This window comes from Triturus cristatus, chromosome 6 (genome assembly GCF_964204655.1).
Source record: "Triturus cristatus chromosome 6, aTriCri1.1, whole genome shotgun sequence".
Classification (NCBI taxonomy): Eukaryota; Metazoa; Chordata; class Amphibia; order Caudata; family Salamandridae; genus Triturus; species Triturus cristatus.
Genome location: NC_140589.1, coordinates 1421441874 through 1421465940, shown reverse-complemented (window position 1 = coordinate 1421465940; position 24067 = coordinate 1421441874).

Sequence of the window (24067 nt, the reverse complement as noted above, 5' to 3'; positions counted from 1 at the left end):
CGAATCGGTAATTTTCCCGATTCGGTAAATTCCGAATACAGAAATTCTCCCCCTACATCTCAAAAGCCAAAATACCGGTCGGTAACGGTATAATTACCGAAAATCGGCCGTTACCGACCGGTATTTGGCTACCTACATGAGGCCCCAAGTGATTTGCCCACAATCACAGGATGTTCACCGTCATTGCCAAGACTCAAACCCAGTTCCCCAGATTCGAGGTCGACCATACTAGCCATTAGGCCAACTCCTCTCTCATCCAAAGTTGCTACAACCTCCTCAATTGCTCAAGCACAGCCTTAGTGTCTGGTAATCTCGACAAGCAGTCTGCAATTTTATTTCTCTAACCGGGAACATACTCCATGTGACAGGAGAAATCTTGTAATTTCACAGCCCAACGTGCTAACCTCCCCAAGCAATTCTTTGTTCCATTTGGACCAATCACTTTAAGAAGGGGTTTATGATCAGTCCTTAATATAAAGGCTGCACCCCACAAAAATACTTTGAATAGTCTGGTGGCCCATGCAGCTGCAAGGGCCTCAACCTAATTCCATTCAGCAACTGTCAAAGAACGTGAGTCAAAGGCTACAGTTTTCTCTTGCTTGTCATGTATTTGTGCCAAAACAGCACCAATGCCCATCAACAGTAAGCATGGTGTGTAGCCCTGTCCTGAATGGTACCTGACTTCCAGCCTGTTGAATATCATGCTTTATCAGGGTGAAAGCTTCTTGTTGCTTCTCACCCCACATGAACTTCTTTCCTTTCCTTAATAATTCCCTCATTGGCTCTGCTTTATATGCAAAATCCTGTACAAACTTTGCGTAGTACTCGGTTTTTCCCATGAACAATGTAAGTTTGTCCCTATCATTGGGCACGTCCACATTCACAATGGCACTTACTAGGTCTTGTTTGGGTAGTATTCCTTCACTTTCAGCGATACCCCAAATAGTCCACTTCCTCAGCTGCGAACATACATTTTTCCTTCCGCAGAGTTAGCCCTGCCCCATATCTAAACGAGATAATACCTTCCCCAAGGTCCTGTTATGATCCTTCTGGTCAGTTCCATAGATTCAAATATCTTCCTGAATAAAACACAACTTTGTCAATACCCTGCAAGATTTGTGTCATAATTCTTTGAAAGGCACTGGCTGCCGAACACAACCTAAACCGAAGCCGAATAAACTGAAATGTCCCTTCTGGTTTAATGAAGGAAGTGAACTTCTTTGAATTAGGGTGCAGTTTAATCTGGTGGTAGGCACTGCACAAATCCAATTTTGAAAACACTTTTACCCCAGACAACATCAAAATAATCTAATTTATGTCTGGAAGAGGAAAGTTGTTCATGACTACGTTTTCATTTAAGCTCCTCAAATCCACACAAAAATGTAACGATTCATCCTGTTTCTTGGTGATGACAACCGGATCCAACCATTCAGTCGCCCCCATCGCCTCTATGATGTTATCATCAAGCATTTGTCTAATAATTTCTTTAAATTGTGTTCCAGCTGCCATTGGTATATTCCTTATGACAAGTTTGACTGGCACTGAATTCTCCTTCAACCTTATTTCCTGCTGGAACCCCTTAGCTTCGCCTAACCTTCCCTCAAAGAGCAGAGTATTATGTACAAGAATGTCCTGTACCCGACTATTGTTTAATGATCATGACTTGTTGCTCCGCCCTTCAGTCCTCTCTATTGTATTGATGATTCCACCCCACTATGGCTGGTCCCTCTGGAGCCATGCACACTTTACAGGGAGTTTGTCTGCCTCCAAACTTTATTGATGGCTCAATATAACCCAACACTCCAGTGTTAGAACCCTGATATCCCATCAAGACTACGTCAGAGAAGAATTGCGCCATGTCTTTCCAGACTGCATCGAATATCTCCTTGGGAATAATGATGTATAATGATCCGGTGTCCACCATTAAGGACAACACTTCCCCATTCATGTCACAACCAGCCTTCGGCTGAATCCTATTCTTAGCCATATCACCAGCTTGTTCATCCCCCCTTTACCATGAGCACCCTAAGTTTGGTATTTTCATCTTCTATGATAGATACCTTCTTCGTAATGGCTCTGCACATGCGTGCATAGTGGCATTCCTTTCCTTGGGTAAAACAATTCTTAAAGTCTGCAAGGTGAAATGTACTTCCACACCTATGAAATGCTTGTGTGGAGCCCCTTGCTGAAGTAAATTTACTTTTACTCATTCTAGCTTTACTTACGCTGGTACTGACACTACCTGTGTTGGTTCTGCTATGCAGAACATTGACACCCTCTAAGTCATCTTGCATAGTTGCTACCTCCATCCCCCTCTCCTGTTGCAAAGCCTTGGTGTCCCTCATACACTTTTCAGATCATTCTACTACTTTAGCTATGCCAATTGCTTCCTTCAATGTTGGATTGCTTGTAGTCTATAACGTTTCTTGTGCTTTTTTGCTGTTGCACTGTACAATCAGTTGATCTCTTATCATCTCATCCTGAATTTGTGCAAACTGACATTTTGTTGACAGTTTCCTTAACCTGGATGAGGATTCATCTACTATTTCTGTTGGACGTTGGGGTTGCGTGTAAAATGTATGCCTGTGCATAACAATATTTTCCTGTTTAGCAAACCTAATACGCAACTTCAAAGCAGCGTCCTTGTAAATATCTTCCATTTCCTCACCTGTCGCTGGAAGGTACTTAAATATGTGTTGACCCTGCTTCCCAAGTGCCCCTAACAATAAAGCCTTTTTCCTAAGTCCTGGAAAATGTGTGCTATCCAACACCACCAAATAATCCTCTAAACAGTCAATCCAATGCTCCCATTCTATAGTGGATTCTCCCACTGACGTGAGAAAGGGGAGCTGTGATTGTGTTAGCGATATTCATAATGAAGCAGTGACCCCAGAAAACTGATGACTGCAGTGTGAGTTGTGTTTCCAAATTGGTGAATATGAAGACAGCAAAATGCTAAACTAAATTGAAGCAATAGCCTTGTAAAGTGCATGGTTCGCTGATATTTGGCTACGGAAACAACCTGCAGAAGGAAAACCTGGAGCAGGATTAAAAATGGGTGAATCACTGTAGTAGAGGTTTGCACGCAGTACAAACACGTCACTGCTGCATAGCTCCAGGAAAGTTTGCCAATCACCGAAAATGGAATAAGCAATAATTACTTGGGGATGCTGGAGAAAGTAGCAGAGGCACCAGGAGCGGCCTCCTGCCTTAAAACAGGTCTCAATTGATTCCAGCCCACCGGGGATATGCCCAGTGGGAAAAATTGACAATCTGCTCATCTTTGCAAAATGCTACGCTTACATTTGGTTTCATTGTGAAGATGCCATTTCTAGAGACAATATAATCAATATGTCGAATCTATCACAGCACAAACGGCCCAGTCAACTCAGCATATGTATGTATGTGTGTATACATATATATGGTACTTCTATAGCGCAAACCTAGCCAAGAGACAGTGGAGAGCTGTACATGGAATATTTATCATTCAAGTGCACTTTTAACCAATTAAAATGTACATATTTTGAGTGACTGGAATTAACTACCTCGTATTCATTTTAGAATGGAAATAAAGTCTGATTATGATTCATTAGCTGGAGTATTCATAGTGGGATACCGATCTGCCTGATCGTGACTGTCCCCGTGTGTTGCTGCACCAGGTTTTCCCAGTTGCAGAAACATTGGACCTGATTTTACTGGATCAGAAGAAGTGGAGGTTTTGTGTACCTTTAACCCCTCAAAAAAGGAACAAAGTGTGAAATACCACATGGTAATTCTGTGTCTGCATAGTTAACCCAATTTAAATAGATTCAACTGTAATTGCGTGATAATGGCGAGATGTTACTGCACAGGAACAGTAATTATGTGTGCAGAGTTTGCACCCCACCAGATCAGTGTTGTACCCTGCCAGTTCAGTGCTACTTGCAATCAGTTTGTTTGTTTGCAGTTCAGGCATCATTTTTGAGATGCCTTTTCTGCAATCTTTAAAAATCCACTATGCCATTCATTTGAGGCCAGCATAACGCAGATACATTATGCTAGCAGCAGATAACTTTCTGTCATCATTTCCTTTTTCTTATTTTCTACAAATTAAAAAAATACATACTTTGAGCAATTCAAATTGCCTAACTGGCTTTCATTATAGTATGGTTTTGAAGAGTTGTATCACAAAATAGCTAAAAGACTTAGCATCATTCAAGTTCATAAAGTACGTGGGGGTATATTAACAAGCGGCAGCGATAATTATCGCTGGCCACTCTTACCGAGAAAAATGTTAACGCTGGCTATCGCAGGAAATTTTCACCATGCTAGTGTTGTATTAACAACGCATAGCGCAGTGGCGATAATTTCCCAGCGATAGCAATGTTTTCCATGGAGCATCGCTGGTTTTCCAGCGATGTTCCATGGAAAACGGCGATAACCTTGCTGATACGACCCTGTGGTCGTATCAGCATAATCCACCCCCAATGGTAAGTATAGCTAAGAGTGCATTTTAGCAGACGTTAGTTTTTGGAGAAAACAGCTGTTCTCTCCAAAAACTAATGTCTGCTAAAATGCGTGGGCAGCCTTGTAAATATTGCGATGTGTACATCAGCGATATTTACAAGGTTGTACTGCCCAGTGACGCCCACTTTGCATCTCATTGAGATGCAAAGGGAGGCATCGGGTAAAACAGTGCTAACATGCGCTAATGCATGTTATCACCCTCTTGTAAATAAAATAGGGTGATATTTTTATCTCCGCTTTTTTTGCTTTAAAAGCCAAAAAAGCGGAGATATGGCCCTTGTAAATATGCCCCCACATGCGGTTGTCAAAAATGGGTCCCTGTCGACAGAAAAATGACACAAAATTCAATACTCAACTGCAAACGTATGCATTTATTGAAATCAACTCGAAAGGATTGTTCTTTCCCCCTAGAAGAGCTGGCTCCTAGTAAACTGTTCTTCACAAAAACTGCTTTATTTGAACGACTCTCCGAAGTAAATCAGTCTCTTTCTAAGCAGTGTTTAGCATACTTAGCGCTCAGTGCTCCACATCTGTTTATGCAGAAGTTCCGCGAGACATAAATACATCTTCAAAATGGTTCTCCATACCAAATAGTAGCTTCTTCACCCTCACAAATCATGCTGACATTGCAGAATATGGGAGCTGTGCATGACTCCCCCACCCCATAAATACAGCTACAATTGCTGTGATGGTACTAACATTATCTACAGCCCTTGCCACAATGTTTAAGGAATGGTCCTCCAAAAGAGAGACTAATAAGCATTATTGAATCCTCACTCATTAACCCTTAGCTGATGGAAAATATATGGATATCATTAGGAGTTGTACAGCATTAAAAGCACATTTCCGGGTCACTCACATGATAGCTGAAATGTGATCACTCAGATATCGCATCACACATGTTTTTCTACACCACTGTATTACAGTTGGACTCTAAATGACAGCACAAAATATATCTTCTCCTGTAAATGTTATTCTTCTGCAAACAATGCTTCAGTGCCTCTGTCCAGTTAGCAGGTAAAAACCAGCAAGTTACCAAAATATCCCATTACATATTTTTAAAGTTAGTCCTCTGATACTTAACGTTCTAACTAGGAACATATCTGATACTGTTAGAAATAGGGGTCTTTAGTTGGCAGTGGCTCGTACCCCATCCAAGTAGGAACCTTTCCTTCTAGTCAGAGTAAGGGGATTACACACCCAAGATAACCCCTGCTCACCACTTTGGTAGATTGGCACAATCAGTGAGTCCTATCTCACAGTCAATCTGTAAAGCATTTGTACATAAACACACAGTAACACAGTGAAAACACTACAAATGGACACCACACCAGTTTAGAAAAATAGCCAATCTTTATCTAAATCAAACAAGACCAAATCAACAAAAAAACAACATTCATAAGAATAAATGCCACTTTTTAAAGGTTTCAGCAAGTTTGTCCATAGAACTCCATGGATGCGCTGATTTTGAAACAAAGTACTTTTGATGCGTCAAGATACAAAACAAAAAACAGCCACAGAGGGGGGGAGTGTAAAAAAACACAAGCAATGAGTTGATTCTTGAGTCCCAGGGAAATGTAGGCTTCAGTTCTGCTGCACACAGAAGTGTTGCGTCAAATTCCAAAAGTGGCTCCTTACTGTGAGGCGATGCGCTGGAAAGTTGGCCCACAGGTGCCATGCATGGAAAATCTGAATGTGCTGGGGTCTATGGGGCGGCGGCGAAATAGGTGCTGTGTCAGTTCTTCCAGCCATGGAAAGGTGATGCGTCAATTCCTTCAGCCACATAGCAGGGCCTGCGTCTGAGTTGGAGCGGGGTTCTCAGACATCGGAGACGGTGCTCTGGACTCAGGCTGCGGTGGTTCTTCCAGCCGCGGACAGTCAAGTCAAGTCAAGTCATAGAATTTGTATAGCGCACTACATACCCAGAGGGTTTCAAGGCGCTTAGGAAGGGGAGGAGGGTTATTTGTCAAATATCCACGTTTTAAGCTGCTTTCTGAACGCTAGGTGGTTCTGGGTGAGGCGAAGGTAAGCGGGGAGTGAGTTCCATGTTTTAGCAGCCAGGTATGAAAAGGATCTGCCTCCCATGGTGGTCTTGTTGATGCGAGGTACAGTGGCGAAGGCTTGGCTGGAAGAACGTAGTTGGCGGGAGGGGGTGTAGAAGGACAGTCGAGAGTTGAGGCAATCTGGTCCGATGTCGTAGAGTGATTTGTGTGCGTGGGTAAGCAGTCGGAAAGTGATCCTCTTATTGACGGGTAGCCAGTGGAGGTCTTTAAGGTGACCAGAGATGTGTTCGTTGCGTGGGATGTCTAGTATGAGCCTGGCTGAGGCGTTTTGGATTCGTTGGAGTTTCTTCTGGAGTTTAGCGGTGGTACCTGCGTAGAGGGTGTTTCCGTAGTCCAGTCGGCTCGTGACCAGAGCGTGGGTGACTGTTTTCCTTGTTTCGGAGGGGATCCAGCGAAATGTTTTTCTGAGCATGCGAAGAATGTTGAAGCAGGAAGAGGATACGGCGCTGACTTGTCTGTTCATTGAGAGTGAAGAGTCCAGGATGACGCCAAGGTTCCGTGCGTGGTCTGTCGGGATGGGTGCTCTTCCGAGGGCTTCCGGCCACCAGGAGTCGTCCCAAGCAGAGGGGGATGTACCTAAGATGAGGACTTCTGTTTTGTCTGAGTTCAGTTTCAGACGGCTTTGTTTCATCCATTCGGCGACTTCTTTCATTCCTTCGTGTAGGTTAGTTTTGGCGGTGCTGGGGTCCTTGGTGAGAGAAAGGATCATTTGAGTGTCATCCGCGTAAGAGATGATGTTGAGGTTGTGTTGGCGGGCGATGGCCGCGAGGGGGCTCATGTATACGTTGAAGAGGGTGGGACTGAGTGAGGATCCTTGAGGTACGCCGCAGATGACTTCAGAGGCCTCGGACTTGAATGGAGGAAGGCGGACTCTCTGGGTTCTTCCGGTGAGGAACGAGGTGATCCATTCAAGAGCTTTTCCTTGGATTCCGATGTTATTGAGGCGTTGTAGAAGGGTGCTGTGGCAGACTGTGTCGAATGCAGCAGAGAGGTCGAGGAGGATGAGGGCGACTGTGTCTCCATTGTCCAGTAGAGTTCGAATGTCGTCTGTTGCTGCGATGAGGGCGGTCTCAGTGCTGTGTTTTGCTCGGAAGCCAGATTGTGAGGGGTCGAGGGATTTGTTGGCTTCGAGGAAGGCGGCGAGCTGGTTGTTGACGGCTTTCTCGATGACTTTGGCCGGGAATGGAAGAAGCGAGATGGGGCGGTAATTTTTGAGTTCGGTGGGGTCCGCTGTTGGTTTTTTCAGGAGGGCGGTGAGTTCAGCGTGTTTCCAGTCTTCTGGGAAGGTAGCGGAGTTGAAGGAGCAGTTGATGATGTCTCGGAGGTGCGGTGCAATGACGGAGTCTGCTTTGTTGAAGATGTGGTGAGGGCATGGGTCTGTGGGGGATCCGGAGTGGATGGAATTCATCAGGCGGATGGTGTCCTCAGTGGAGATTGGGTTCCAGGCGTTAAGGGTGTTTACGGGGGGAAGATGGTCAGCAGATGGTAGGGTGGGTTGGTTTCCGGGTTGGTTGTCAAAGCTGTTGTGGATGTCTGCAATCTTGTTGTGGAAAAAAGAGGCTAGGGAGTCGCAGAGGGTTTGAGAGGGGGTGATGTCATTGGAGTTGGCCGAGGGGTTGGAAAATTCCTTGACGATGTTGAAAAGTTCCTTGCTGTTGTGGGCGTTGTTGTCAAGTCGATCCTTGAATGCTGTTTTCTTGGCTTTTCGGATCAGTTGGTGGTGAGTGCGGGTGGCGCTTTTGAAGGTGTCCTTGGTGCTGGTGGTGGGGTCTTTTTTCCAGGCCTTTTCAAGGGAGCGGCAGAGTTTCTTGGACTTCTTGAGATCATCGTTGAACCATGAGGCCTTCTTGCTGCCAGGTTTGCTTTGACGTTTTTTCAGTGGTGCTAAGGTGTCGGCGGTGTTGGATAACCATAGGGTGAGGTTGGCGGCGGCTTCGTTGGCGTTAGAAGAGAGGGCTGGGGAGCTTCGAAGGAGCGATGCGGAGATTTGGTCCGTGGTGATTTTGTTCCAGTTTCTTTGCAGGGTAGGTTGGGAGTAGTTGATGGGTTTTGGCTTGTTGTAGGTGAAGTGAACGCAGCTGTGGTCAGTCCAGAGGAGATCCGTAGTGTGGCTGAAGGAGACATGATTGCTGGAAGTGAAGATGGGGTCGAGTGTGTGACCTGCGATATGGGTGGGGGAAGTGACTAGTTGTTTAAGTCCGAGGTTGGCGAGGTTGTCCACGAGGGTGGCGGTGTTGTGGTCGTTTATCTTTTCGAGGTGAAAGTTGAGGTCTCCCAGAAGAATATAGTCTTTGGAGGGGAGCGCGTGTGGAGAGATGAAGTCCGTGAGGTCTTCACTGAATTTTGCGCGGGGTCCTGGTGGTCTGTAGAGGAGAGTGCCTCTGAGTGTGGTTTTGGGGTCGATGTGGATCTGGAAGTGAAGGTGTTCGGAGTTGGCGAGGTTGGTGTCAGAGCTGGTTGAGATGCGGATTGATTTCTTATGGACGATAGCGATTCCTCCTCCTGTGTGGCTGGTACGGTCTTTGCGAGTGATCTTATAGTCTTCAGGGATGGCAATGGTGATGTCTGGTGCGGAGGAAGCATTCATCCATGTTTCCGTAAGGAAGGCGACGTCTGGAGAGAAGGTGTCTAGTAGGTTCCATAGGTCAATGGCGTGCCTGTGCACCGATCGGGTGTTGAGAAGGATGCATTGTAGGTGGTTAGGGTCGGGAATCTGTGGTGTAGTCGTAGCGGAGATGTTGTAATTGCCGCTGAATTTGCAGGAGTAGCAGGAGAAAGGACCATGGGTGTGTCCAGGAGCGGCTTGGACGCAGTTGGGGGCGCGACCGGGGTTAAGGGCTTGGAGGGTGGCGGCATCGTAAGTAATGCGGGAGAGCTGGGCAGCGCGAGGGACAGGGGGTCTGGCGCTGGGCGCGGTCCAGGCGCGGACGGGCGTAGACGGGCTTACCTTTGGCGCACCTTCGGCGCGGGTTGGGCGCGGGCGCTGCGCGTGGACGCTGCGCGCGGTAACTACTGTCATATATGGATAGTGGTGGGGGAGGGGCGAGGGCAGCTCAGCTGGGAGGCGGGGCGGGCTCCAGGGATCACAACAACAACAAAATGGAGGTGGAGGGGGGAGCACAGCGTCGCGCTAGTCAGAACGCGCAAATATAGTGAAAGTGAAAGCGGCACGTATAATTAATTAAATACCAAAAAGAGCAACTCGGCAGGCAGGCACACAGCAGGTAAATGCAATTAGGCAGAAATCAGGGGCAAAAGCGGTACAACGATACCGAGTACAGTGAAAGCGGCACGTATAATTAATTAATTAACAAAAAGAGCAACTCGGCAGGCAGGCACACAGCAGGTAAATGCAATTAGGCAGAAATCAAGGGCAAAAGCAGCACAACGATACCGAGTGTCACGAGGGGACACTGGGGAGCGACCACTCAGCCTGAGGGACAGGAGCGAGTCACGGCGCTCTAAGGTTCTGCAGCGCTGATCAGGTCAGTGGGAGGGCGGCTCAGCTGGGAGGCGGGGCGGGCTCCAGGGATCACAACAACAACAAAATGGAGGCGGAGGGGGGAGCACAGCGTCGCGCTAGTCAGAACGCGCAAATATAGTGAAAGTGAAAGCGGCACGTATAATTAATTAAATACCAAAAAGAGCAACTCGGCAGGCAGGCACACAGCAGGTAAATGCAATTAGGCAGAAATCAGGGGCAAAAGCGGTACAACGATACCGAGTACAGTGAAAGCGGCACGTATAATTAATTAATTAACAAAAAGAGCAACTCGGCAGGCAGGCACACAGCAGGTAAATGCAATTAGGCAGAAATCAAGGGCAAAAGCAGCACAACGATACCGAGTGTCACGAGGGGACACTGGGGAGCGACCACTCAGCCTGAGGGACAGGAGCTGTGTCGATTTTTTGACCGCACCACGGTGATGCGTTGGTTTTCCAACTGCATGGGTAGCTTGAGGAGGGAAATGGAGCTGGAATTTCAGCTCTTGAAGCAGCAAAAACACCTCCAGGGGCACAGAATTGGAGTTGCCACCACCTGGCAGGCCAGAACTCCCAGCAGAGGAGTTCAGGGGAGCTGCAGATGAAGTCTTTGATGGTCCTGAGACTTCCAACAAGAGGCAAACACACACAAGAACTTGGAGAACTTGGAAAGCAGGATTCCAGAAAGCAAACTCCAGTTCTTTCACTTCTCACAGATAGAAGCAGCAACTGCAGGCCAACCCAGCAAAGCAACACAGCAAAGGGGCAGTACTGCTCCTTACAGATTTTCAGCTCTTCTTCTTAGCAGAGTCCTCAGTTCTAGAAGTGTAATCAAAATGTGGCATTACAGGTCCAGAACTTCTACCCCTTTCTGCCTTTGAAGTAGACATACTTCGAAAGGCAGTCTTTGTAGTGTACAGATCCTGCCTGGCTCCAGACACATTACAGAGCACTGGAGACAGCATTGTGAGGGGACAGGCACAGCCCTATTTAGGTGTCAGTGACAACTCCTCCGACTACTGTAGCTCAGGAAAGCCAATCATCCTGTTGATGGGAAATCAGGATATGCAGGGCACACCTCAACTCTCTAAGTATGACTGTCTAGAATGAATGCAAAAACAGCCTAACTGTTAGTCTACGCCTGACATGGATTCCGCAGGCAGGCAGAGGCATGAGATGATAAAACAAGAACACGGCCACTTTATAAAAGTGGCATTTTCAAACACACAATTTAAAAACCACCTCCGCAAAAAGATGTGTTTTAATATCCTGAGCTCCGGTACCCCAAACTCCAAATCTTTATCTCTTCCCAAAAGAAAGTTACAATTTTAAGGTGTTACAAGGCAGCTCCAACGATAACCTATGAGAGAGAAGTCATAGCAATAGTGAAAAACGAAATTAGCAGTAGTTCACTATCACAACGAAAAACACACCAGTACGCATCCTATATTTCACATACACTGCACTCCGCCCATGGGTCTATCTTGGGCTTACCTTAAGGGTACCTTACATGTAGTAAAAGGGAAGGTTTGGGCCTGACGGATTAAAACTGCACTTTCAGACACTGCCGTGACAGGCCTTAGACATGTTTGCAGAGCTACTCGTTTGGGGGTCACAATCAGTGCTGCAGTCTTACTGGTAGCATTTGATTTAAAGGCCCTGGGCACACACAGTGCATTTTACGAAGGATATACCAGTAAATCAAATATGCCAATCATGGATACCCAATCATAATCATATTTTTTACTGGGAGAACTTGCACGTTAGCACTGATCTGCAGTGGTGAAGTGCCCAGAGTTCATAAACCAGCAAAAACAAAGTCCAGACTACACTCAAAAATACACATGATAGAGGCAAAAAGATTGGGGAAACCACGTCAAGTATACCAGGTCGAACAGATACATAATTAGAAAGGCATTACTCTTATTTCTGAACCCCTAGGAGTACGGTGTTCTGGTCATTCTGGTGTGTCATACTCATGGGAAAAGTGCAGCAGTAACCTTTCTTAACTTTGCTTCCGTTTTTTTCAAGCTGTATGTCCAATCATTTTTTTCATTTTATTAAGTACTATCACGCATAGATTATATGTCTTTGATTTGCATTTATAACACTTCTAGTTTTCATACTTGTTTGCAATTTATCTGATTGCAGTATACTTTTCACAATTCATCCATGTAAGAAAAGTAGTATGCTACTGTTATTTTTTGTTTCAAATTTCCGGTTGTACATCTGTTCTTGGACTAATGCCACGGCTTGGATACAAGCAAGGATGACATATGGAAGGTGCATTATTTATACAAAATAAAATAGTTTGATGGCTAGTTGATACCCTGTGTCTTGCACTCTTTTCACAGGACCATGAAGATGATAGATTTTGATTCATTTTGTTTTGTTTTAATATTGTAGTCTGCCAATAAAGTAGCAGATGTTTTGTTCTCAAGGGTGTTACTACTGAGGCTGGGGTACTAATTAGAATAAAGAATGAATGACTCCAAAAATTGATTTTTCTACTTCTTTAATAGTTTATGTTTTATAGATTTTTTAACTCAAGGGACTAGAAAGTACATTTTGGCCCGGGAGATTCGGTTGCTTTAACAAGATTTTCCGACCTCATTCAAGAAAAGAATGTGCTCTTTCTTCAGGCATTTTTTTGCGCCAAAGTTAGAGTTGTAGCAACAGACATTTCAAATGCCTCTACTTGAGGCCTGGTAGCCAAGTCAAAATGAAATTTAGATCTTCACCAACCCCTAACCTGGCATGCTTGCTTGTCTTATTAAAACATGTTCAGTACTTCACACCACCTTTTTCCTCCTTATGTTTAGAGATGTCATATTGAGGATATATTTTAGAAAAAGGAGTGCTTCTTTTAGGTGCTAATATTTTGCACCATATCGGGGTCATTTCTAATATAGTACCTCTGTGTGCACTTCAAATCAATACAGATGTCAAAAACATTAATCTACAACTACAGGAAAATCATTCCTCTCCTGAATGACATCTCACATACTTGGCACAGGCCATGATGATGGAATTGGTAAACTGTAAAGGGTACATACAGCGACATCAAAGAGTTCACATGCATATCACAAACGATACAAAATCAGGCAACCAAATTTTGTCTGAACCTTCAGAACCCCTATCGCATAAGATCATCTCCCAGTGAACTGCAGGGTAATTTAAATCTCTTTTGACGGCTTTTAAAAGATGTCCCCGTTTACACTTCGACCCGAAAACCTGCAAAATTGAAGGCAGAGTTCAGCACATTTAGGGTACTGCACGCTTCAATACCTGAAGGCCTCCCTTAAGAGGGGAACTCAACCGCTTCCTCAATGAAATTCCTGAAAACCAAAAGCTTTAATGTGGTTTTCTGTTGAGGACTTACTTTCATCCGGAAACAGATTAATGAATACCAAATAGTTCTATTTTCCGACATAAAATTTTATTCGGAGTCCTTTATTCCGAGCACTGTGTTAGTGCTGTTGTGGGTTCAAAGTGGGTCTTCGCTAGAATAGGGATTATGAGTCATTTTTCTGCAAATCTGTATTGTTTTCAACTCCCACTTTCTTGAAAATCAAGGTATGGGTCTTTGCTCAGAACAAATCGATGCAATGGAAAAATACAAAATCATAATTACTACTTTCTGGTTAAATCTTTAAAAAGCAAAAGTAGGCTCTTCTATTCAGATGTATTGGTAAGTGCATAGTCAGTTAAAACAATTAGTCATAAATAAGCAGAAAAACCTTTGCAATAAAAGAAAGGGGAGCGAAAACAGTGCAATAAAAATTACTGGGTTGAGATAATTACGATTGTTGCGAAAAATGGCCCTTTACCAGCGGACATACGTTTGGCAATATATTTTCTTGTGTAAAATTCAGTCTTGCTTTAAATAATTTGAGCGCTTTCTTTCGCAACAAAAATTGCTCGAATGTGACTACCCTTATTTTCAAACTCTTGTGTTCAGTTTTATGACCCTATACCAGTGCTTTTCGACAAGTTCATACTCCAACTTGAACGAGGGGGGCCTCTCAACAGTTTCTTTCTTTCAGGGAGCAAAACCAGGCACACACATTGTATACGAATCATCGTCTCCTTAACATTTCCACAAAACCTAAATTCCTTGTTTTCAGATGGTCTGAACCAGGGTTGGATGAAGCCCAAGGCGAAGGTTCTTAAATGATATTTTTAGATTAAATGAATATCCATGGTCGAATATGGATGGCTGGGGTTTTGAATGTTTATACGAATTTATGATTTGGCAAGCATACATCTTCCTTTGCATGATAGCTTTATCCTCATGGAAAGAGACTGATATGGCGATTCGATTGATATGTTTTTTGAATTCTTTAATTGAAATTTGCAAATTCCAGAGGTTTCCAGCGTGAAGTGATTGAATTGCATTTCTTAGGTGATCATTTAATCCCTCCTTTGACTGGGGGTTTATATTTGCTGCCAAACCCAGGCGGACATGGTGTTGGTTTCCAGTGGAACTGTTAGAGCTGGTACCATTGGCGTTTGTCTCCCACCATTTTTCGCTGTTGTCTCCTCTATTTTTTATATGCTTTGCTGGTTTACATGCTTTGGGCACTGTGCCACTGTTATTCAGTGCCACAGTGAAAGTGCTCCCGATGGTAAAATGTTGTAATGGATTAGTGGCTCCATGATTGGCTTATTTGATTTACTTGTCAGACCCTAGTACAGTGAACCATGTGTGCCCAGGGCCTGTAGATCAAATGCTGCTAGTGGACTTGCAGCACTGATTGTGCCACCCACAGAAGCAGCTTGTAAAGTGTGTCTCAGGCTTGCCATTGCAGGGCCTGTGTGCAGTCTAGTACTGTCATGTTGACTTGGTAAGTGCACCCACTTACCAGTCCCTAAACCTTCCCTTTTCTACATGTTAGCCACCCCTAAGGTAGGCCCAAGGGCAGAGTGCATTGTAAGTAAAAGGTAGGACATACCCTGGTGTGTTTGGCATGTCCTGATAGTGAATTACAGCCAATTCCGTTTTTCACTATGGCAAGGCTACCTGTCCCCATAGGCCAGAATGGGCAGTTTGATTATAACATCTTATAATCCTAACTGACCCAGGGAACATCGCAGAACCAAGAATTTAGTATGCCTGAACTCGGAATGTTAAAATACATCTTTTAGTGAAGTTGATTTTTACATTCTGTGTTTGAAAATAACACTTTCAGAAAGTAGGTATTTTCTTACCTAACCATCCAGCCTGCCTCTGCTAGGTTGTGTATTGCATGTCTGGTTGTGAGTGACAGGAGGGCTTGGTCTCCAGCAGTATGATGAGTCAGGGCTGGGCTGAATAGGACCTTGGCTGAATAGAGAGTAGGGGGCTGAGATTTCCTTTCACTCCCCTGAGCCCTCATAGAATAGAGAGTAGGGGGAGGAGATTTCCTTTCAGCTACCTGGGCCACGTCTGCTTTCAACAATGCTGTCTCCACCTCCTGCCAGAAAGCTGCACCAGTGAGGACAGAACTGGTTTTGGCCAGGTACAGACACTATCTGCCTTCAGAGAACAAAGAAATTAGTAATATAAATATTGGGGCCCAGACCCCAAAACTTTAAATCACTTCTGGGAATCAAGACGAACCTTTGCCAAGAGGAACCAAGGAAGGTGAAGGATTTGACTGCCCCTGTGCCACTGTGCTATTTTCTGGAGTTGACCTGCAGTGGTTACTTATTTGCCAAGGAAAGGAGAAGGAACTTTTAATGAACTTTCATCATCTTGAAGAAGAAGAATTTCCAAGGGCTTGAAGTGTGCTTGCCTCCTGCTAAAGGCCCAGGGATACAAGACTTCACCACCATCTCCCCCCTGAATTTCCTTACTGGAAATTCTGTCTGCAGAAGCCTGCATATTGTTGGTAGCTGGAAGCGCGACTCAACGAGAAGAAGCATGTAGCCAGCACAGCTGTTGACGTCGCATCACCAGAGAAGCGTGTCACCGCCGCAGAGGTCGCCATCGCATCACCGGAGAAGCATGTCACCTCCACAAGGGTCGCCGTCGCATCACCGGAGAAGCGTGTCGCAGGGCCTGTCATGGCTCAGAAGTTACCGAGTTCGCCGCACGGCTGTCGGGTGTGCACGCATTACCTTCACATCATCACACCGTATCAAACACGCCATCTTGTCGCATCGCACCGATCGCTGCATCGCACCGATCGTCGCATCGCATCGAGGCGCCATCTTGTCGCATCGTAACCGGAACGCATAAGAGATCGACACATCACCTCTTCTCCGGTAAGGAACAGACGCATCGCCTACTTTGCGCAAGCATTGAGGAACAGACGCATTGCCTCCCCTGAAGCAAGGAACCGACGCATCGCCCTCCCTGCGAAACTTGTGTTGCATTTACCATCAACTTTGAACTAAGCTTATTTTACCATTTAAAAGTCATTTTCCTAATACAGTATTGTGGATATTTGTCGTTTGGGTCTTGTGTTAAGTCTATATGAAGAATACTTATTTTTATAAAATCTGTGTGGTGTCCATCTGTAGTGTTTTCACTGTATTACTGTATGTGTTCACAAATGCTTTACACACTGCCTCTGAGATAAGCCTACCTGCTCGTGCCAAGCTACCACAGGGTTGAGCAGGGGTTATTTTAGGAGTGTAGCCCCCTTACCCTGACTAAAAGCAAGGGTCCCTATTTGGACAAAGGTGCAAACCTGCCAACTAGAGACCCCCAGTTCTAACAGGAACCAATTGTATATTTTGAGAAAGGCACTTTGAATGGCCCAACTGCGTTTCCTGAGGCCAAATTGAAGACGTACCTGGGCCTTCGCAGTGCAGATTGGAATTTTGTTGAAGGGCAAGGACGGTGCACCATGTAACACAATTCAAGGAGTTTCCAGTCTTGTGAAGAAAAGCCTCTTCCGCTTAATCTTTGCATACTTATTGGCCTATACGGTATATTTATGTAGGCCTTTTCTATCACACCTATGTGTTTGTAATATAGCTTCTATTTTTCTATGGTGTATTTATATGTGTCATATATGTTTTCCTTATATATTATCTTACTTGCTACCTCTGAACAACTCTTTAAATACAGGCTTATTTTGCACGTTGTTGCCGAATATACAAGTACTAAAGTTGCGTGATATATGTCCTATATAGTAGTCGTATGTTCAGTGATTTTTAAATGTGTTGGATTTTCTATTTTCACCTCGTGATGTTTATATTTTCTTAACCATCCTGAAGTTTGGTAATGTCTAGAGTTTATGTACTTGTATTCACTTATATGTCTTATATTTGTATTGTTTGTGTGTCTATTTAGATGTTGTGTTATATTTGTATATATATTCTTTTCAGCCCTGACGAAGTTCCGTAGGAACGAAACGCGTTGGCTGTGCCTTATTTTTAAGATTGAAAAAGAATAAAAGACTTTTCTTCACAAGACTGGAAACTCCTTGAATTGTGTTACATGGTGCACCGTCCTTGCCCTTCAACAGTTTTGTATCTGTTTCTACAGTGGAGCATAAATGTGGCGTGCTCCGGACGTTTCGTGCACAAACCAAGGACTTACAAAGTGACTTTGAAATCGATGTGATTAACCATGGTCAGCTACACTTTCCTTTCCTTTTAACAGATTGGAATTTTGAAAGTCTGCCGGTAGGCCTTGGTTGCTAATAAGTGTAATGGTTTTGCCATCTTCTCATCCACAGTTTCAAAGGCCATATGCTTTGGTGGGAAATAGTTTCACTGCCATTACCTTTGTACTGGCCGAAGAATTGGGCCATGCAAGGTTTTTGCTGGATTCAAAAAGCCTGATATTAATGTGGCAACCTTCATGATCATGGCCTTCATATGGGGAATAAAGAATAATATTCTATTGTTTAACACAGAGTGCAAAAAACAAATAACTTACTTAACAGTTGCTGGTGAGCCTAGCACTGCTAAATGCTACAGTGAAAGTCTTGAGCTGTTTCTGATGTGGGTTGGTGCTTCATTGGTGGATGCTAAACACGCTTTGACTTGCATCATTTCATTATCCTACGTGTTCCAACCTAGAGCTCTTGGTTGCAGCGTGACACCCATTTAATGAATACGTGTACACAGTTAGCAGACTCCCACACTTGTGTACATCCTGAAGTGGATTTGTTTGTGGGATGCAAGGCTATATTGGGTAATTTAATCAGTGAGAGAGGGGGGTTGTGTCTGAGATTTCTCAACAACAAATGCAGTGTATTCATCTAATATGGATGGCGCAATGAACACAAGATGTGCTAACTTAACCCTTTCGCTGATAGGCATTTTCCCCCTTGCTAAGCCTTTTTTGGCTATTTGGGGTAGTTTGCGCTTATGCCCCTGTAATTTTTTGCCCACATATGGTACTCACTCCATATTTTTCGTCCTTTTCTTCCAACATCATGGGGATTTTAAAGGTACCCAGGGTTTGAGGATTCCCCTGGAGGGGACCCAGAAATTAGCCAAAATACAGCAAAATTTTGTTTTTTTTGGGGGGGGGGGGAATGGGGAAGAAGTGCTGCTGAAGAAACCACCTGTTTTTCCCTGCAAATGGTATCAACAAAGAGTTTGTGGTGCTGAAATTACCATCTTCCCAGCTTTCAGGAACAGTTAGACTTTTGTCAGAAAACCAACATTTTCTACACAGTTTTGGCATTTTACTGGGGCATAGCATATTTTTGCTACTTTTTGTGTTTTCAACTTCCTTCCAGTTATTGGTAAAATTGGGTGTGAAAGCAATAATGGATCCCGGAAAGCTATACCTTTCTGGAAAATAGACAAAACTCTGATTAAAGCAAGTGGTAATTTGTGTAGCTCCTTCAAGGTTTTTTTTTATAGAAAATAAAAGTTGAAAGTAAGAGATATTGAAAATGAGTTAAAAAAACAGCCATTTGTGCCAACGTTTTCACCTGTAACTTCTTCTAAGTATGACAGTGACTGAGTAATCAGTGACCCAAAAGGAAACTTTTCATTAACTCTAAAGATGGATAAAGAGTCTCAAATGTGCCTTAGTAAAGCTATGCATTGGTTGTGTAAACTGTCCATTCGATATTTTATATTGATGTCACCAAAATAAACCTCCACTTTTGCTGAAGCCAATACAACAAAATATGCATCCATTCCCCTGTCGACAAATGACAACAAGTGCTTCTCTAAGAGTATAGATCTGTGAATTTTAGTAACCACACTGGAACGTAAGAGCTGATATCTGGCGAAAAGTGTAGTCCTCTTTAAATTGCAACCTAAAATGTAGTGTGTGTATTTTTCCTTTAATGGGCAGCCATAATAGATTTGCAAATTAGGATGCTGCCACCAAGTAATACTATTTAAAAAGAGGGTAGGGTCCATGCCATATTTATATAATCCTTCTAGCATTTTAGGTAACATTTACAAAATGTTTTTTCTACCTTTGCCAGCCAACAGGAAAATCCATTCTGAAAAGTTGTAAATCGTCATAGGAATTCCACCTTCTTTCCTACCTTTTTAAAAACATAAATAATAAAGGTTTTATATTGCAGATTTATTGTTAAAATCCACTGTAGAAATATGCAGTGAATATTAACGTAGTATAGGGCTAGGGTCAAAATTATTTACTTCTGATCTGAATTGGATTCTTTCTGTTATTATACTTGAGGATGTAAGCTCTCACCTATTTTACAAACTACTCCTGGTATCTACCTGTTGTTCAAGCCCATTATTCTTTTATCTGAAAAATAACTAGAATCCCGCCCATACGTAGCACACTTTCAAATATGCGTAAGGCATAACATCATAGTCTGCCCCTTGTCTAAAATTTTTTGAATTTTAAAGCATGTTTAGATACTTCAGAAATACTTCAAGCACCAGTCAAATCCTAAAGAATTAGATTTGTGTGCAACTACTCGCTTAAACAGGCTTGCTAGAATGTTTTGCATATTGAACTAACTTCAGCATTGCTTTCTACAAAGCAAAGTGTGTTACTTTTTGAATGTGATTTTAAATACGCTTCAGAGTTGTCGTTTTTAGTCACAATGTTCATCAATCACATCTTTCAAACCAATTTACAACTGCCTTCTAAACTAATGATGTATTCTCTACCATCCTTTTTGTAATGAATTTACCCGCACACTTCTTTTTAACAAATGATAGAGGCTTTGCTTCAGCGGTGACACAACCACCCCTGAGGTAGATTGCTCCTCTTCAAAATTGCAAAACCTTTTCCAAGTTTGATTAGTAGGTTCCACAGCTTCAGGGAAATGTGTTTTAGTGGTTTTTGCAAGAAGAACATTTAACATGCATTCGTTTTACGCTTATCACCTCAATCCCAGGATTGTGAAATTATTTTGAAACGGTTTGAAGAAGTTGCATTTTAAGAATTGTAATCTTCTGCTCTTTCTCGCCTTTGCATGATTGCTTCCTTTCTTATTAAATGTTAATTATTTTACAGTGCATATTTATTTTGTCTTTTCTTTATAAAGAAACAACTTTATGTCTTTGCTTTCATTGATATAATGCATAGGACCAAGACTAAAGTCTACAGTTAAATATGCTAGACCAGCACAGGTAAGAAATATGTAATTTTACATCCCTAAACAACTTTTCAGAAAAATTGCTGCGACCATGTCAAATTGAACCCACCATAAAACGAACAAAAGGTGTAATTAACCACCGACAGAACCAAGCCATGTGGAAGTCAAATACTCTGTCTCCTAATTTACATGACAGTACCTAACAATGTTATTGAATGGGCTAAAGCGTTCACAGCTGAAAATTCAAAATTATCTCCTAGCTCGTCAAGTGCAACATTTGCCTTTCTGGCTAACATATTTACAAGACTGTTTCAATCTTAACTAACCAGTATGAACAATGATTGTTGAACAATGCAGGAGTTCAAAGCGCAATCTCTGCTGTAATTAATTTCTGTAATGTATTTACCTTTGTTAACCTTTTCGTTTCTCACCTCCCCCTCCTTTAATCTGTTTCATAGTGTACTTGCCAGATGTGCCAGGTAATAATGTACCTCCTTCAATGTACCTCTTTGGACCGTACTATACAGCAGTCTAGCACCCCTAGTGGTATCGTTCTCTCCAAAAAGCCGCCAAATAATATAAAAGCACACTGAAATAGTGCAATTTGCAAAAAAAAGATGACTGACTTTTTTTCTTTTTTTACCTTCCGAAACTGTTGCAATTAACTTGCACTATGGCTTATTATGCACGTATAAAGTTGTCACTTTTATAGCCTAATCAATTCTATTCTTTATTTCGGATTTGATTTAAACCATAAAAGATACACAATAATTAATCACATTTCATATTAATAAAATATATGTAAATACTATAATGATCATCTATATGGCAATTTTTATGTAAATACATTTGAGCCAAAAAGGTTCCATTTTCGACCATTTTCTACAAAAAGAGAAAAAGTTCATTATAGAGAAGGTGATCATCTATATGGCAATTTAAAACCTAAAATATTAAAGAATTAAAAGCTAGTCATTATCAGATTTATAAATCAAGTCAAGTCAAAAAATAACTTTATTTGTGTCAATTTGACCTTAAAAAGTACATCTAAAATTGCATACAATTCATTTACTTTAAAATCAATATGGTTAAAAAGGAATGGAGCAAGATTGGATACATAGAATTAAAGCAGTTTGATAAAAAATACAATGGGGTGGCCTGGTACAAATATGGAGTATGGTGCGATCTATGCAGGCAGCTCAACAAATGGGAGAGTCAGATCATTTGAGGCAATAGATTAATCAAAGATGGAAACAGTGCTGGCAATTCAAAGTGTATGTGCAAGCTATATAGGCAAGTAACCGGTCCAAAAATTAGAGATCAACGTTTTAACTTAGCCACTAGATGCAGATTCTCGGGAACAACAAACCAATATAACAGTAAATACAAAATATAAATGAACTGCATCAATGCAAGTGAACTCAATTGAACAGTAAAGGTAGAAGACCTTTTAGAATTCCTCATTTCATTTGTGCGGGACTGTGGACCTTTTTTATTAAGATAATTTTTAAAATGCTCTGCGAGTGCACCACATAGAGAATAAAAAAACTGCTACCGAGTATGCTATCGGGAGACTAGAATCGTGTTTCAATATCCTAAAAGCCTCGCAACAGCACCTGGTACCTAGGTTTGTACAGATCTGGACCAGCCATCGTTTTCTCGCTTTGTTATAACCGGGGCAGCCAAAGTGCACATGAAGAACTGATTCTGTGGGCCAGTACACATGCCAGGCACCCCAGAATTTGCAAGCTCGCCCACTTGTTTGTAAAAGAGCGGAGTGGCAGGGCCCCGTGTCTGAACTGAAAGTAAAGCTTTCTTACAGTTGCCGGCTTGATGTCATTCAGTGCTGGTTCTAGGCTATACCAGTCCTTGATTTCTAGGAAGACTGTAATCAGCTTACTTGCTAATGGGTTGCTCTGGAGTTGATCCAGTGTAAACTCCCCGTAGCAGTCCTTTAGTATTTTCCTAGACATTGAAGCACAAGCAACCTCTGGGTCATCCCAAAGATTGCCTCGTCCCAGACTCGCTAGCATGTGTCGAATATAGGAGAGCCAGGGTAATTTGCCTGCCACGGGTAAACTCACCACCTCTCTTAATTTGTCCCTGTATACTGCAAGTTCTGGGGTAATGCACAAACGCCGCCAGAATAAAAGGGGTCTAAGATTAGATTCTTCGACAATGGCCCTGACCCGCAGAATCAGTCGGAGCGGCGTGAGAGGGGTACTCCGTGGGAGTTGCCTGAGGAAGGTGTTTTCTGTCTGTGTGAGACTCTCAGAACTGTGGTGACCCCATATTTCTGCTCCATACAGTGCCCCTCCCCTGGCTTGGACCTTGTATATTTCTATGGCAGGACTCACAGGTTCATGGCTAGATTTTCGGAAGACCTTCATTAGACCCCCTGAAGATTGTGCCAATTTCAGGGTTGATTTTTTAATTTGGGCCCCCCAGTCCATAGATTCTGTAATGGTTATACCGAGGTAATCAAAAGAGGATACTCTCTCTAGGGGTTTGCCATTTAAGGATGGATTTTGTCGGGTGCTTTTGGGAGAGTTGAACGCCATAAATTTAGTTTTTTGAAGGTTAATTTCAAGCCCTCTATCTTTGCAAAATGAATCAAATCTGTTTAGTACCCTCTGTATCCCCATGGGCGATTTAGATACTAATAGAGTATTGTCGGCAAACATCATAGCTGGAATTTTGCACGATGCCAACTTAGGGGCGTCCAAATCTTTCTCACTGAGCAAAAAGTCAACTAGCCCATTTATAAAAAGGGTCAGGGCGAGTACGCATCCCTGACGAACGCCTGTTAACAGGAATGGGGGCCGTGAGTTTTCCTTCTTTGCCATATCTGATTGGGGCATAATTTCCCTCATGCAACCGCTTCATGACTTGACACAGGTAGGGCGGAACCCCCATCTCATGGAGTACTGGCCACAGCTTCTCTCTTGGGACCAGATAGAACGCGGACCTCAGGTCTACAATTATTAGGTAGAGGCTGCCACCCTCCAGACACACGATCTTCCAGTGTAAAATTTGAAGCCTAAGGATTTGGTCCAGTGTGGAAATTTTTTCTCTGAACCCTGCCTGGAGAGGAGTAAGTATCTTGTGCTCCTCCATCCAGCTCTGGAGCCGGAGCAGCAATACACGTGCAAAGATTTTTTGAGTAATATCTATAAGACTTATAGGCCTATAGTTTGTTGGTAGAAGCGGTGAGCCTCTTTTTGTATATGGGGATTATTTCAGCTCCGGACCAACTATCAGGGATCTTCATACCTTGGAGAATGGCATTGAATAGGACCCAGAGATATGGTGTCCAGATGGCGGGGATCACTACGGAATAGGTCCTCTGGGATCTTGTCTAATCCGGGTGCTTTACCCGGGGCTATTTTGGAGAGGGCGCCAGTTATCTCATTAAGGGTTATTATCGGGCTGTCATCCAGAGACCTGTTAGTGACCATAGGTACAGTCGGATGATCGAACCCCGAAGAACAACCCTTGGTGGCTGAGACATCCAGAGACTCCACCCTTGAGTAG